The sequence below is a fragment of the Pseudophryne corroboree genome, unplaced genomic scaffold, assembly GCF_028390025.1.
Source record: "Pseudophryne corroboree isolate aPseCor3 unplaced genomic scaffold, aPseCor3.hap2 scaffold_296, whole genome shotgun sequence".
Classification (NCBI taxonomy): domain Eukaryota; kingdom Metazoa; phylum Chordata; class Amphibia; order Anura; family Myobatrachidae; genus Pseudophryne; species Pseudophryne corroboree.
The window spans coordinates 615561-629497 of NW_026969629.1; the positions used below are offsets into that span (position 1 = coordinate 615561).

At 45.4% G+C, this 13937-nt stretch overlaps 3 non-coding genes across 3 annotated transcripts; all 3 read left to right on the plus strand.

The window, feature by feature from the left end:
• Positions 1-1395: 1395 nt before the first annotated feature.
• LOC135015568 (U1 spliceosomal RNA) lies at positions 1396-1558 on the plus strand. The gene has a single exon (XR_010213791.1). It is a non-coding gene; the product is annotated as a U1 spliceosomal RNA (small nuclear RNA).
• A 670-nt stretch (positions 1559-2228) lies between these two features.
• LOC135015540 (U1 spliceosomal RNA) lies at positions 2229-2392 on the plus strand. The gene has a single exon (XR_010213767.1). It is a non-coding gene; the product is annotated as a U1 spliceosomal RNA (small nuclear RNA).
• A 152-nt stretch (positions 2393-2544) lies between these two features.
• LOC135015573 (U1 spliceosomal RNA) lies at positions 2545-2707 on the plus strand. The gene has a single exon (XR_010213795.1). It is a non-coding gene; the product is annotated as a U1 spliceosomal RNA (small nuclear RNA).
• Positions 2708-13937: the final 11230 nt, after the last annotated feature.

The following is a 13937-nucleotide window of genomic DNA, read 5'->3' on the forward strand; positions in this document are numbered from 1 at the left end:
GGAGAGAGGTATTTGTCAGGAATGCCAGTCAGGAGGAGATTTACAGTAGTCCAGTCTGGAGATGACCAGTGAGTGGATAAGAGTCTTAGTAGCATCCTGGGTCAGAAAGGGTCTGATCCTGGAAATATTTTTTAGATGAAAACGGCAGGTTTGTAAGAGGTGCTGAATGTGTGGTTTGAAGGAGAGGGAGGAGTCAAGGATTACTCCAAGACAGCGCACTTGGGGGGTAGAGGAGATAGTAGTGCCATCAATAGATAATGAGATTGTAGGAGGTGAGGTTATGCGGGAGGGAGGGAAGATGATCAGCTCGATCTTAGACATGTTAAGTTTAAGAAAGCCCTGGGACATCCAGGAAGAGATAGCAGAGAGACAGTTGGAGATAAGAGTGAGGAGAGTAGGGGAGAGGTCTGGAGAGGAAAGATAGATTTGAGTGTCATCAGCATAGAGATGATATTGGAAACCAAAAGAACTAATGAGCTTACCTAGTGAGGACGTATAAAGAGAGAAGAGGACCAAGGACAGAACCTTGGGGTACCCCTACAGTTAGTGGAAGTGAGGGAGAGGTGGAGTCATGAGAGGAGACAGAGAATGAACGGTCAGAAAGGTAGGACGACAACCAAGAGAGGGCAGTGTTACGCAGACCAATGGAGTGAAGGATTTGCAGTAGGAGAGGATGGTCCACAGTGTCAAAAGCAGCAGAGAGATCAAGTAGAATAAGTAGAGAGTAGTGTCCCTTAGATTTAGCAGCATGGAGGTCATTGCATACTTTTGTAAGGGCAGTTTCAGTGGAGTGGAGAGGACGGAAGCCAGACTGGAATGGGTCAAGCAGTGAGTGTGAGGAAAGAAAGGAAGTAAGGCGGTTGTAGACAATACGCTCAAGGAGTTTGGAGGCAAAAGGGAGAAGAGAGATGGGTCGGTAGTTGGAGAGAGTGTTTGGATCAAGGGTAGGTTTTTTAAGAATAGGAGAGATGAGAGCGTGGTTGAAGGCAGAGGGGACAGTGCCTGATGAGAGGGAGAGATTGAGAAGGTGGGAAAGATGGGAACAAGCAGAAGAAGAGATGTGGCAGAGGAGGCGGGAGGGGATAGGGTCAAGTGGGGAGGTGGTGAGGGGACAGGAACGAATGAGGGCCATGACTTCCTCTCCAGATGCATGGGAGAAAGATGACAGAGTTGGTGCGAGGGATGGGGAGGGTTGGTAAGGGATGGGAGAAGGCTGGTTACTGATAGTCTGGTGTGATGTGAGGTCAGCTCTGGTAAAAGTCAGATTTCTTTGTCTCAGATCTTCCTCTAGCCTTGTTCTTATTTCGAGAGTTCCCTTGTGCTGCCTCAGTTGGATCTCCTTCACTTGACAGGGGGGTGCCCGAGCAGCGACCCTCCCCAGCTCTAGCCCAACTCCTACTTACCTGCCAGGTTATATACTATGATCATGAAGGTGCTTCTCCCAGGGCAAGGCTCACCCATTGCACTCTGGGTGTGCTGCTCCTGCGATTTCCCCAAATGTGGGAAACTTGACTGCATAATTTGTGTTTCCCCTGGTCGGCTCTCGTATAATTCAGATCTCTTTGTCTCAGGTCTCTCTCCAGCCTAGTTTGCTGTCTGTTTCCACTTCTCTTTTCTTGAGCTGCTCCCTTCTATGCCCTTGCGCACTATCCTGACTTCTCCCGTCTGCTTACTTTGTGCCTTCCAATGCACAATGCGAACTACAGGTAGTGCTGCAGGTCCCACACCCTTTTATTTGCCTTACAGAGCAGCTCTGGAGCTGTTACAGTGCCCAGCTGCTGCAAGAAATCAGCTTGAATGCTTCGGGGCTGGGGCATAGCCAACATGAGCCCCACACCGAAGGAGGGTGGAGGTGTTTAATGCGAACTAGGGGTCATCCAAGCGCCGAAAAATGCTGCCATGCCCTGAACGCCCCTTTTCTCTTTTCATATGCAGACGAGGGTTGAAGCCAACTTTGACCCACTGCTTGGATGACATCACCATATGCAAATCCATCTGCTGCAGGCCTTCCCCCAGGAATGCTTGCACTAGTTGTTGCATTTGGTTTGTTGTTTGGGGGTGCTTCAGTATTAGGTAGCCTTCTGCCCTCCCATGTTCATCTGAAAATATGTGTTCTCCCTGCAGTTGTTGTCCCCAGATGAGAGTTCCCTTGTGCTGCCTCAGTTGAATCTCCTTTACTTGACAGAGATGTGCCTGAGCAGCGGCCCTCCCCAGCCCTATCCCAAATCATACTTATTTTGCATAGGAGATACCATGGTCATGAAGATTGTTCTCCCAGGGTGAGGTTCATTCATTGCATTCTGGGTATGCTGACCCGTATGATTTCCCCAAATGTGGGAAACTCGACTGCATTATTTGTGGTAGTGGGGGACTGTGTTTGTTCTTTCCTCTGGTCAGCTCTGGTAAAAGTCAGATTTATTTGTCTCAGATCTTCCTCTAGCCTTGTTCTTCTTTCGAGAGATTCCTTGTGCTGCCTCAGTTGGATCTCCTTCACTTGACAGGGGGGTGCCCGAGCAGCGACCCTCCCCAGCTCTAGCCCAACTCCTACTTACCTGCCAGGTGATATACTATGATCATGAAGGTGCTTCTCCCAGGGCAAGGCTCACTCATTGCACTCTGGGTGTGCTGCTCCTGTGATTTTTCCAAATGTGGGAAACTTGACTGCATAATTTGTGTTTCCCCTGGTCGGCTCTCGCATAATTCAGATCTCTTTGTCTCAGGTCTCTCTCCAGCCTAGTTTGCTGTCTGTTTCCACTTCTCTTTTCTTGAGCCGCTCCCTTCTATGCCCTTGCGCACTATCCTGACTTCTCCCGTCTGCTTAATTTGACTACAACCACCAATATATTCTGCTGCACTATATATATGCAAAGCTAATTCTGCTGGGTAATTACAACTGACTAAAACCACCAATATATTCTGCTGCACTATATCTATATTTGCAAAGCTAATTCTGCTGGGTAATTACAATTGACTACAACCACCAATATATTCTGCTGCACTATATCTATATATGCAAAGCTAATTCTGCTGAGTAATTACAATTGACTACAACCACCAATATATTCTGCTGCACTATATCTATATATGCAAAGCTAATTCTGCTGGGTAATGCAAATTGAAACATTATTGCATAGTATGTGATTTTGAAGTACTTTTTTAAAGTTTTGAATTATATAGACCCAGTTTAATCTTTGTGGAATGCCTGGTTGTTGTTTTTAAGGTAATTTATTGCCTGGCATTTGAGGGGGTGGGGTGTGGTTACAGATTTCAATTATTGGTTTCACTTGTAATAGTCTTCTACTTAAGTCCAATGGTGTAGGCTGTGCAAAGCCGTTTGGCTGTGCATTTATTGATCTAAGCGTGCATTTTTATCAAAGCGTGATAAAATTGACACATAACAGCAGCGTTCAATCAGCGTTAATTTATCTTCAGCTGATATTGATTGTGAATTGACGTTTCTTCTCTTCTTGTCACCTACAGGTAATTACAATTGACTACAACCACCAATATATTCTGCTGCACTATATCTATATATGCAAAGCTAATTCTGCTGGGTTATGCAAATTGAAACATTATTGCATAGTATGTGATTTTGAAGTACTTTTTTAAAGTTTTGAATGATATAGACCCAGTTTAATCTTTGTGGAATGCCTGGTTGTTGTTTTTAAGGTAATTTATTGCCTGGCATTTGAGGGGGTGGGGTGTGGTTACAGATTTCAATTATTGGTTTCACTTGTAATAGTCTTCTACTTAAGTCCAATGGTGTAGGCTGTGCAAAGCCGTTTGGCTGTGCATTTATTGATCTAAGCGTGCATTTTTATCAAAGCGTGATAAAATTGACACATAACAGCAGTGTTCAATCAGCATTAATTTATCTTCAGCTGATATCGATTGTGAATTGACGTTTCTTCTCTTCTTGTCACCTACAGGTAATTACAATTGACTACAACCACCAATATATTCTGCTGCACTATATCTATATATGCAAAGCTAATTCTGCTGGGTAATGCAAATTGAAACATTATTGCATAGTATGTGATTTTGAAGTACTTTTTTAAAGTTTTGAATGATATAGACCCAGTTTAATCTTTGTGGAATGCCTGGTTGTTGTTTTTAAGGTAATTTATTGCCTGGCATTTGAGGGGGTGGGGTGTGGTTACAGATTTCAATTATTGGTTTCACTTGTAATAGTCTTCTACTTAAGTCCAATGGTAAAGGCTGTGCAAAGCCGTTTGGCTGTGCATTTATTGATCTAAGCATGCATTTTTATCAAAGCGTGATAAAATTGACACATAACAGCAGTGTTCAATCAGCATTAATTTATCTTCAGCTGATATCGATTGTGAATTGACGTTTCTTCTCTTCTTGTCACCTACAGGTAATTACAATTGACTACAACCACCAATATATTCTGCTGCACTATATCTATATATGCAAAGCTAATTCTGCTGGGTAATGCAAATTGAAACATTATTGCATAGTATGTGATTTTGAAGTACTTTTTTAAAGTTTTGAATGATATAGACCCAGTTTAATCTTTGTGGAATGCCTGGTTGTTGTTTTTAAGGTAATTTATTGCCTGGCATTTGAGGGGGTGGGGTGTGGTTACAGATTTCAATTATTGGTTTCACTTGTAATAGTCTTCTACTTAAGTCCAATGGTGTAGGCTGTGCAAAGCCATTTGGCTGTGCATTTATTGATCTAAGCGTGCATTTTTATCAAAGCGTGATAAAATTGACACATAACAGCAGTGTTCAATCAGCGTTCAATCGAAGTGAAAAAGAAGGAAAACAGAAGCACACCAATCTAACAAAACAAAGAAAACTGAAGAACTAATAACAAATGTGAGTCACTTACTCCTCAGATCACTCACCTCCTGATTGTTGCATCTGATTACATAGCACAGAACTACCTTACTTGGACATTTCATAAACCATCCATTTCACCTACAAATGCCTGTATCTGTATTATTGTAATTTTGTTTTTTAAGCACAGCTGCACCAATGCAATTTTACCTGCAAACACTTAAAACATCTAACATAATTACCATTGCTTCTTAAACCTCTCACAATCCTTTCATTTCTTACACTCCAAATACTTTTCTGCACCCACTTTATCTACGCTTTTGACTCATTTCATACTAAATCTACACCCCTTGAGCCTACACTGCTTTTCTCACCTGCATTTCTGCAATTCTTCTGCTCGGATTGCCTTACAGTCTCCTCTCCTACTTCCACTTTCCCTCAACCTATTTACCTACTTAACACTATGTCAAGGTTTTCTTATACTCCCCACATCACTCAGTGTCTACCTAATAATGTATCTTTAGCCTTCCCCCCTAGTCTCCTCCACCTCCTCCTCTCTCCCCTCCTCTGTCTCCCCTCCATCCCTCTGTTTCCTTCCCCCACCTTTCCTGTTACCCCACTTTCATTCACCTCTGCCCCATGGTCCTGCTACCCCACAACTCAGCCCTGCTCCCTCTCTCCCTTCCCTGTCACCTCCCCACACCCCCATCCACATCACACTGACCTCCCTCCCTGCCCACCTCCTGCAGTTTCCCCTCCTAGCTCAGGCACCCGTACCATCACTACTCTCTCATCATCCCTGCCCTCAAAGTTAATCCCACCTCATCGCTACAGCAACCCTGAAAATCTAATTCACATCTCTCCCACAAACTCATACCCCCTATCCTGTGCCCTCTGGAATGCCAGATCTGTTTATAACAAACTGGTCCCCACTCATGACCTTTTCATTTCCAACTCCCTACACCTACTAGCCATTACTGAAACTTGGATTACGCCCTCTGACACTACTTCTGCTGCTGCTCTCTCTGCTGGGGGCCTTACATTCACACACACACCCCGACCTGGGGGTCGCCATGGGGGTGGTGTTGGGGTCCTTTTACCTTCTAGTTACTCCTACCAACTCATACCACCAGAACCATCCCTTATATTCTTTACATTTGAGGTCCACGCCATATGCCTCTTCCAACCAGTCCATCTTAGAGTAGCTGTCATTTACCGCCCCCCTGGCACTGCTTCCAAATTAATCGACAACTTTGCTTCCTGGCTTCCTCACTTCCTCTCTTCTGACATTCCCACCATTATCCTAGGCGATTTCAACATCCCTATTGACATCCCCACACAATCCCCTGCCTCTAAACTCCTTAACCTCACCTCTTCACTTGGTCTCTCCCAGTGGACCTCCTCACCCTCCCATGTGAATGGGAGCTCACTGGATCTGGTCTTCACTCACCGCTGTGATATTTCTGATTTTTCCAACTCCCCATTTCCCCTCTCTGACCACCACCTGCTCTCCTTCAACCTATCTCTCTCGACTTCCCCATCTCTACCTCCTAAGGCTACCATCACTAAGCGTAACATTGAAGCTATTGACACCACATTCCTTTCCTCCCTGTTTGACTCACTTCTCTCTCCTATTCTCTCTCTCTCATGCCCTGAACAAGCCACTTCCACATACAATGCTTCCCTTACTTCTGCTCTTGACTCTGTTGCTCCACCAACCACTATTCACCCTCACAAATTAACACCTCAACCCTGGCACACCAAATGCACCAGATATCTGCAAAAATGCTCACGTACGGCTGAGCGACACTGGAGGAAATCACGCTCTAAGGCAGACTTCCTCCATTTCAAACTTATGCTCTCATCCTTCAGTGCTGCCCTTTCTCTTGCTAAACAGTCATACTTCAAGAACCTCATCTCCTCCCAGTCTTCCAACCCCCGGCGCCTCTTTGCCACTCTCAACTCACTCCTCTGCCCACCTCCACCTCGTCTCCCTTCCTCACTCTCTGCTCTTGACTTTGCCACTTACTTCACATCCAAAATTGACTCCATACGTCAGGACATCACATCACACCAGACTATCAGTAACCAGCCTTCTCCCAACCCTTACGAACCCTCCCCATCCCTCGCACCAACTCTGTCATCTTTCTCCCATGCATCTGGAGAGGAAGTCATGGCCCTCATTCGTTCCTGTCCCCTCACCACCTCCCCACTTGACCCAATCCCCTCCCGCCTCCTTTGCCACCTCTCTTCTTCTGCTTTTTCCCATCTTTCCCACCTTCTCAATCTCTCCCGCTCATCAGGCACTGTCCCCTCTGCCTTCAAGCACGCTCTCATCTCTCCTATTCTTAAAAAAACCTACCCTTGATCCAAACACTCTCTCCAACTACCGACCCATCTCTCTCCTCCCTTTTGCCTCCAAACTCCTTGAGCGTATTGTCTACAACCGCCTTACTTCCTTTCTTTCCTCACACTCACTGCTTGACCCATTCCAGTCTGGCTTCCGTCCTCTCCACTCCACTGAAACTGCCCTTACAAAAGTATGCAATGACCTCCATGCTGCTAAATCTAAGGGACACTACTCTCTACTTATTCTACTTGATCTCTCTGCTGCTTTTGACACTGTGGACCATCCTCTCCTACTGCAAATCCTTCACTCCATTGGTCTGCGTAACACAGCACTCTCTTGGTTGTCGTCCTACCTTTCTGACCGTTCATTCTCTGTCTCCTCTCATGACTCCACCTCCCCCTCACTTCCACTAACTGTAGGGGTACCCCAAGGTTCTGTCCTTGGTCCTCTTCTCTTCTCTCTCTATACGTCCTCACTAGGTAAGCTCATTAGTTCTTTTGGTTTCCAATATCATCTCTATGCTGATGACACTCAAATCTATCTTTCCTCTCCAGACCTCTCCCCTACTCTCCTCACTCGTATCTCCAACTGTCTCTCTGCTATCTCTTCCTGGATGTCCCAGCGCTTTCTTAAACTTAACATGTCTAAGACCGAGCTGATCATCTTCCCTCCCTCCCGCATAACCTCACCTCCTACAATCTCATTATCTATTGATGGCACTACTATCTCCTCTACCCCCCAAGTGCGCTGTCTTGGAGTAATCCTTGACTCCTCCCTCTCCTTCAAACCACACATTCAGCACCTCTCACAAACCTGCCGTTTTCATCTAAAAAATATTTCCAGGATCAGACCCTTTCTGACCGAGGATGCTACTAAGACTCTTATCCACTCACTGGTCATCTCCAGACTGGACTGCTGTAATCTCTTCCTGACTGGCATTCCTGACAAATACCTCTCTCCACTCCAATCTATCCTCAATGCTGCTTCCCGGCTCATTTTCCTCACCAAACGCACTACGTCCACCTCTCCTCTCTTACTAGTTCTTCACTGGCTCCCCTTCCCTTTCAGAATCCATTTCAAGCTTCTCACACTTGCTTACAAAGCCCTCACCACTCCTCTCCCATCTACATCTCTGATCTTATCTCGATTTACACTCCCACCCGTCCTCTTCGCTCTGCTAATGCACACCGACTCCTGCCTACGGATTACTTCCTCCCACTCCTACCTCCAAGATTTTTCACGTGCTGCACCACTTCTCTGGAATTCCCTATCTCTCCCCCTCAGACTCTCCACCTCTCTACAAAACTTCAAACGGGCTCTCAAGACCCACTTCTTCACCAAACCCAGCCAAATCTCATCCTAAACCTCTGTTCCACGCTCTCTATGTACCCCATCTGTCTCACCCCTGTCTGTCTACCCCTCCCTTTTAGAATGTAAGCTCTCACGAGCAGGGCCCTCTTCCCTCATGTGCTTACTCTTTTCTTACTTTAATAATCTTCAGCTGCACCAAATCCAGCAGTCTTCTGCCACCTGATACTTATTCCAGTGTCATCTGCTGATGTAGCTATGTTTATTTACCCTGTACTTGTCCTATATTGTCGTCAACTGTAAATTGCTGTTTTCCTGTTTGATTATTTGTTTATGTACTCTGTAATTGGGCACTGCGGAACCCTTGTGGCGCCATATAAATAAAGGATAATAATAATAATAAATAATATAATATATAGCAGTACGGTACAGTAGGCCACTGCTCTACCTACCTCTGTGTCGTCAAGTATACTATCCATCCATACCTGTGGTGCATTTTAGAAAAAAACATGTCTCGGCAGAGCAATCTATAAATCCATAATTTTTCAGACAGCAACAGTGGGTATTGTAATAGTCACCCAATCCATCACTTTTATAGGGTTACATGCACCCACATGCTACAGCCTGTCTCAATAATTTTACTGTCACGCTGTGTGTGTTTGTGTTTTTATTTGGGTATTTTTTGTTGTTGTAGAACTACAGGTACCAGCAAGCCCGTTATTTCCCCGCCTGCTGGTACTTGAGGTTCTCCAAGTACCAGCAAGCGGGGGAGGCTTGCTGGGCCTTGTAGTTCCACAACAAAAAAAACAATATTCTTTTTTTACACACATGGCTATCAGCCCGGCACCCACCACCCAGGGGTGCTGGGGACAGCCTCGGGCTTCACCTCTGGCCCTTGGGTGCCTCGAGGGGAGGAACCTCTTGATTTAAGGGGTCCCCACTCCTCCAGGGAACCCCGGCCAGGGGTGACTAGTTGGAGGGGTAATGCCAGGGCCGCAGGGACCTACATAAAAGTGTCCCCCGTCTGTGGCATTATCTCTCTGGCTAGTGGAGCCCGGTGCTGGTTTTAAAAATATGGGGGACCCCTACATCTTTTGTCCCACGTATTTTTGGAACCTGGACCGTTCTAAGAGCCCGGTGCTGGTTGTCTAAATACGGGGAACCCCTGTCCAATTTTTCCCCCAGTATTTAAATAACCAGGACCAGCTCAAAGAGCCCGAGGCTGATTATACTAAGGAGGGGGGACCTCACGCATTTTTTTTTAACCCATTCAGACCCTTCTCCTTTAAGTTAATGGAAGCCCTGGACAACAAAATTGCATTCATGTCCTCCTCCCTCACCCTTCCCAGTCCCAAACACTCATTTTTTTTTCTTTAAAAATGTATAATATATAACAAGAACAATGAGCAGGCAGCCAGCGGGCATTGGCGGCATCGGACTGAGATAGAAATTAGTGGTGGAGGGCTGGGTCAGTTGATTGTGGGAGAGTTTGTAAGCCATTGGCGGTGGCAGCGGGTATCGGCTCAGAGGCAGTAGCGGGCATTGGCTAAGGGTCATCGGCAGGATTCGGCGGAAATTATGGCTGTAGTGCCTCACTAGCCACTGACCTCACCGCACGCCACTGTGGGACAGATGTAACATGCAGAGAGAGGTAGATTTGGGAGGGGGAATGTCCTAGCATAACTGTTAATTGCAGTGTAATACTGTAATTCAGCTGTGCAGCATTTGTGGCTAAATGTCAAAGAAGCCAGTATTTACCCTGCATGCAAAACAATAAATGTATTTGAACATACCTCCCAACTATACCAATTTTTGCAGGAAAGTCACTTTTTTTGGGAATGTCCAGCTAACCCAAACAACCCCCCCCCCTGTGGGGGCCGCAGTGACCCATAGTCATGGGGAAGGGGGGGGGGGGGGGGGTGGAAGGCTCCCTGTAGCTTGTTGCTCTGCAAATATGCACATTGTGGGTAATTCAGACCTGATCGCTAGGGTGTGTTTTTTGCATCCCTGTAATCAGGTAGTTGCCGCCTACAGCGGAAGGGAAAATTTGCTGTGCAGGTGTGTGATCACATGTGAACAAGAGCTGCACAGCTCAGCACTTACTCAGCCATTGAGGTGACGTCACAAATCCTCCCACAAAACGCCGGGTCCCTCCAGTGTTTTTCCGGACACTCCCTTGAAACATTCAGTTGCAACCCACACAAACACCCTCTTCTTGTCAATCTTCTTGTGATCTCCGGACCGTCGCACTTACGCATTGTGGCGCATACGCTTGTGCAGTGCAGACCTGATTGCCCGCTGGGTGAAAATAAATTGAAGCGATCTGGTCTGAATAAGCCTCAATGTCTATTCACGGGAGACAGAGGGGCTGGGGCATGGCCAGCAGCTCACAGAGCACCTATAATGACAAAAATGGGAGACATGGCTCATGATCGCGATATACCTGCGAAGGTACACCCTCTACTGATTGACAGGCAGAGGCATTCGCATTTTCTGCGGGGCACCCGGAGAAAATGTAGGCACACGCACAGGATGGACCCTGCGTATATGCCCCAATCCTCTTCATAGTTTTTGCGGTTGGAACGCGTATTACGATCCAAACTGAATTAGGCCCTATGTCTTATATACACGAGCAGTGTGAAAATGGGGGTAATTCGATGGGGGTAATTCCAAGTTGATCGCAGCAGGAATTTTGTTAGCAGTTGGGCAAAACCATGTGTACTGCAGGGGAGGCAGATATAACATGTGCAGAAAGAGTTAGATTTGGGTGAGTTATTTTGTTTCTGTGCAGGGTAAATACTGACTGCTTTATTTTTACACTGCAAATTAGATTGCAGATTGAACACACCACACCCAAATCTAACTCTCTCTGCACATGTTAAATCTGCCTTCCCTGCAGTGCACATAGGTGGTCATTCCGAGTTGTTCGCTCGGTAATTTTCTTCGCATCGCAGCGATTTTCAGCTTAATGCGCATGCGCAATGTTCGCACTGCGACTGCGCCAAGTAAATTTGCTATGCAGTTAGGAATATTACTCACGGTTTTTTCATCGTTCTGGTGATCGTAATGTGATTGACAGGAAGTGGGTGTTTCTGGGCGGAAACAGACCGTTTTAGGGGCGTGTGGGAAAAAATGCTACCGTTTCTGGGAAAAGCGCGGTAATGGCTGGAGAAACGGAGGAGTGTCTGGGCGAACGCTGGGTGTGTTTGTGACGTCAAACCAGGAACGACAAGCACTGAACTGATCGCACTGGCAGAGTAAGTCTCGAGCTACTCAGAAACTGCACAGAGATGTCTTATCGCAATATTGCAAATCTTTCGTTCGCAATTTTAAGATGCTAAGATTCACTCCCAGTAGGCGGCGGCTTAGCGTGTGCAATGCTGCTAAAAGCAGCTTGCGAGCGAACAACTCGGAATGAGGGCCATGGGGGGTAATTCTGAGTTGATCGCAGCAGGATTTTTGTTAGCAGTTGGGCAAAACCATGTGCACTGCATTTACGAACAGATGATTTTTTATATAAATTTTAAAATGTTAGTAAATGTGTGGTTTTTTTTTCAACCTGGAAGCCCAACATCGATTAAGATCGATCTTAAATAGACCCCTGGGTTTTAAGGATAACCATGGTTGAGTCCAATGGTTAATTCACATTGACCGAAGTTCTAATTAAGTCACCCGTGCTCAAGCATGATATCCTTAAAATCTGGATTGCAATGACAGCATTTGGGAACTATGCCTAAGGGTTTAATTTTTACATTTATCCACTGACAATAAATCTACCTACAATATCCCTGTAACTGTTATGATTACAGTATTTCACTAAATAATATAATTTGCTGAACCCTCTGTAAAAAGAAATATTAAGATGCTGTAATTCCCAGATGCAGCAAATTTGTTAGCTAGTGGGCAAAACCATGTGCACTGCAGGGATGGGGGGGGGGGGGGGGGGGGCAGATATAACATTTACAGAGAGATTTAGGTGGGTTATATTGTTTGTGTGCAGGGTAAATACTGGCTGTTTTGTTTTTACACTGCAATGTAGATTTCAGTTTGAACACACCGCACCAAAATCTAACTCTCTCTGCACATATTATACACCCCCCCCCCCTGCAGTGTACATGGTTTTAGCTAATAAATTTGCTGCTGTGATCAGATCTGAGTTAAGCCCTATGTATTTGGCACTGGCAAAGGGTTAGAGGCCTTGCTATAGAGCTCACACCTTTCTTATCATGCATTGTAATATCTCCTATGTCCTGATGTTGTGCTCTCTGCTCCATCCAAGTAAACAGCAATGTAGCGTGGCTATCAAAGAGCGTGAAGATTGCAGATTTCCTGGGATTAATGCTAAAGAATGCTATTATAGAGGCTGCTGCTTTAATTCAAGTGTCACTGGGGTTAAATGGTGTTTTTACCTTAAAAACACAGGTAGAGTATACAGTACAGTGGTAGAGTGGGAGCATGTAGTGCTATTGATTACAGATTTGATGGAGCTTAAACATGGATAAGGTCCATAGCTATAAGAGTTTATCTTGTGTATCCTTTATTCTTAGTCATGGTCAGATAAGATTAGAAAATACCATTTAAGTGGAAATTTCCTGTTAGACAGTTGAGCAAACTGAAAAACAGCTGATTAACTGGTCCTAAAAAAGGACCAAAGGAGCTAAATTGCCCTGTGATCTAGCTAAATTGCACCAGTTAAAAAAAAAAACTAAGCTGCTGTAATTCCTGGATGTTTCCTTACTGCATCAACAGGAAGTGACAAGAAACAATGTAATGTGGAACCGTACAGCAGAAGGGATTGCGGCTACCCCACAATAAGTGCAGCGGAATGTAAGAAGAGGAATTGTTGCTTTGACTGCAGCATTCCCGGGGTTAACTGGTGTTTCTTCAAGTCACAAGGTATGGAGCTGCTGTATAGTTACTCGCAAGTCAGTAGTTGTATGATGCTCACACCTGTTAAGCTGGATACACACAGAATGCCCTACACAGGGGGTGAAATGAGCGCCCCCCCACCCCCCGTACGCTCAGCACACATCACGCTGTGCTGAGCGGGGGGAGAGATGTGTGCTGAGCAGTTCGCTCAGCACACATCTCTCCCCAAAATCGGGCCGTGAATACGGACCTTTAAACTGGATCCACACTTAGATTATCTGTCCAATTTTTTTTTTCTAGTTGAAACAAAATTATGCTAATATGTGGCAGCAAATGACAATTGACCATTTGCTCACAAACACTGGAAAACATCCAAAAATGGTCATTTAGATAAATTGGTTAAATCCATTTCATTTAGCTAATTTATCCAAACTACCTTTATTGTATCTTTGTGGGTGAATGATGTGTGGGTCAGTGTTGAGGGTGGTGGAGGAGATGGGTAATAGGCACAGCAGGGTGTGGACAGTCAAATAGTGTGCTTAGAGGTTCAGAGTCATTGTATGAGACTCTGGCAACAGTGACTTGAGTCTGGTGTCCATAGGGTG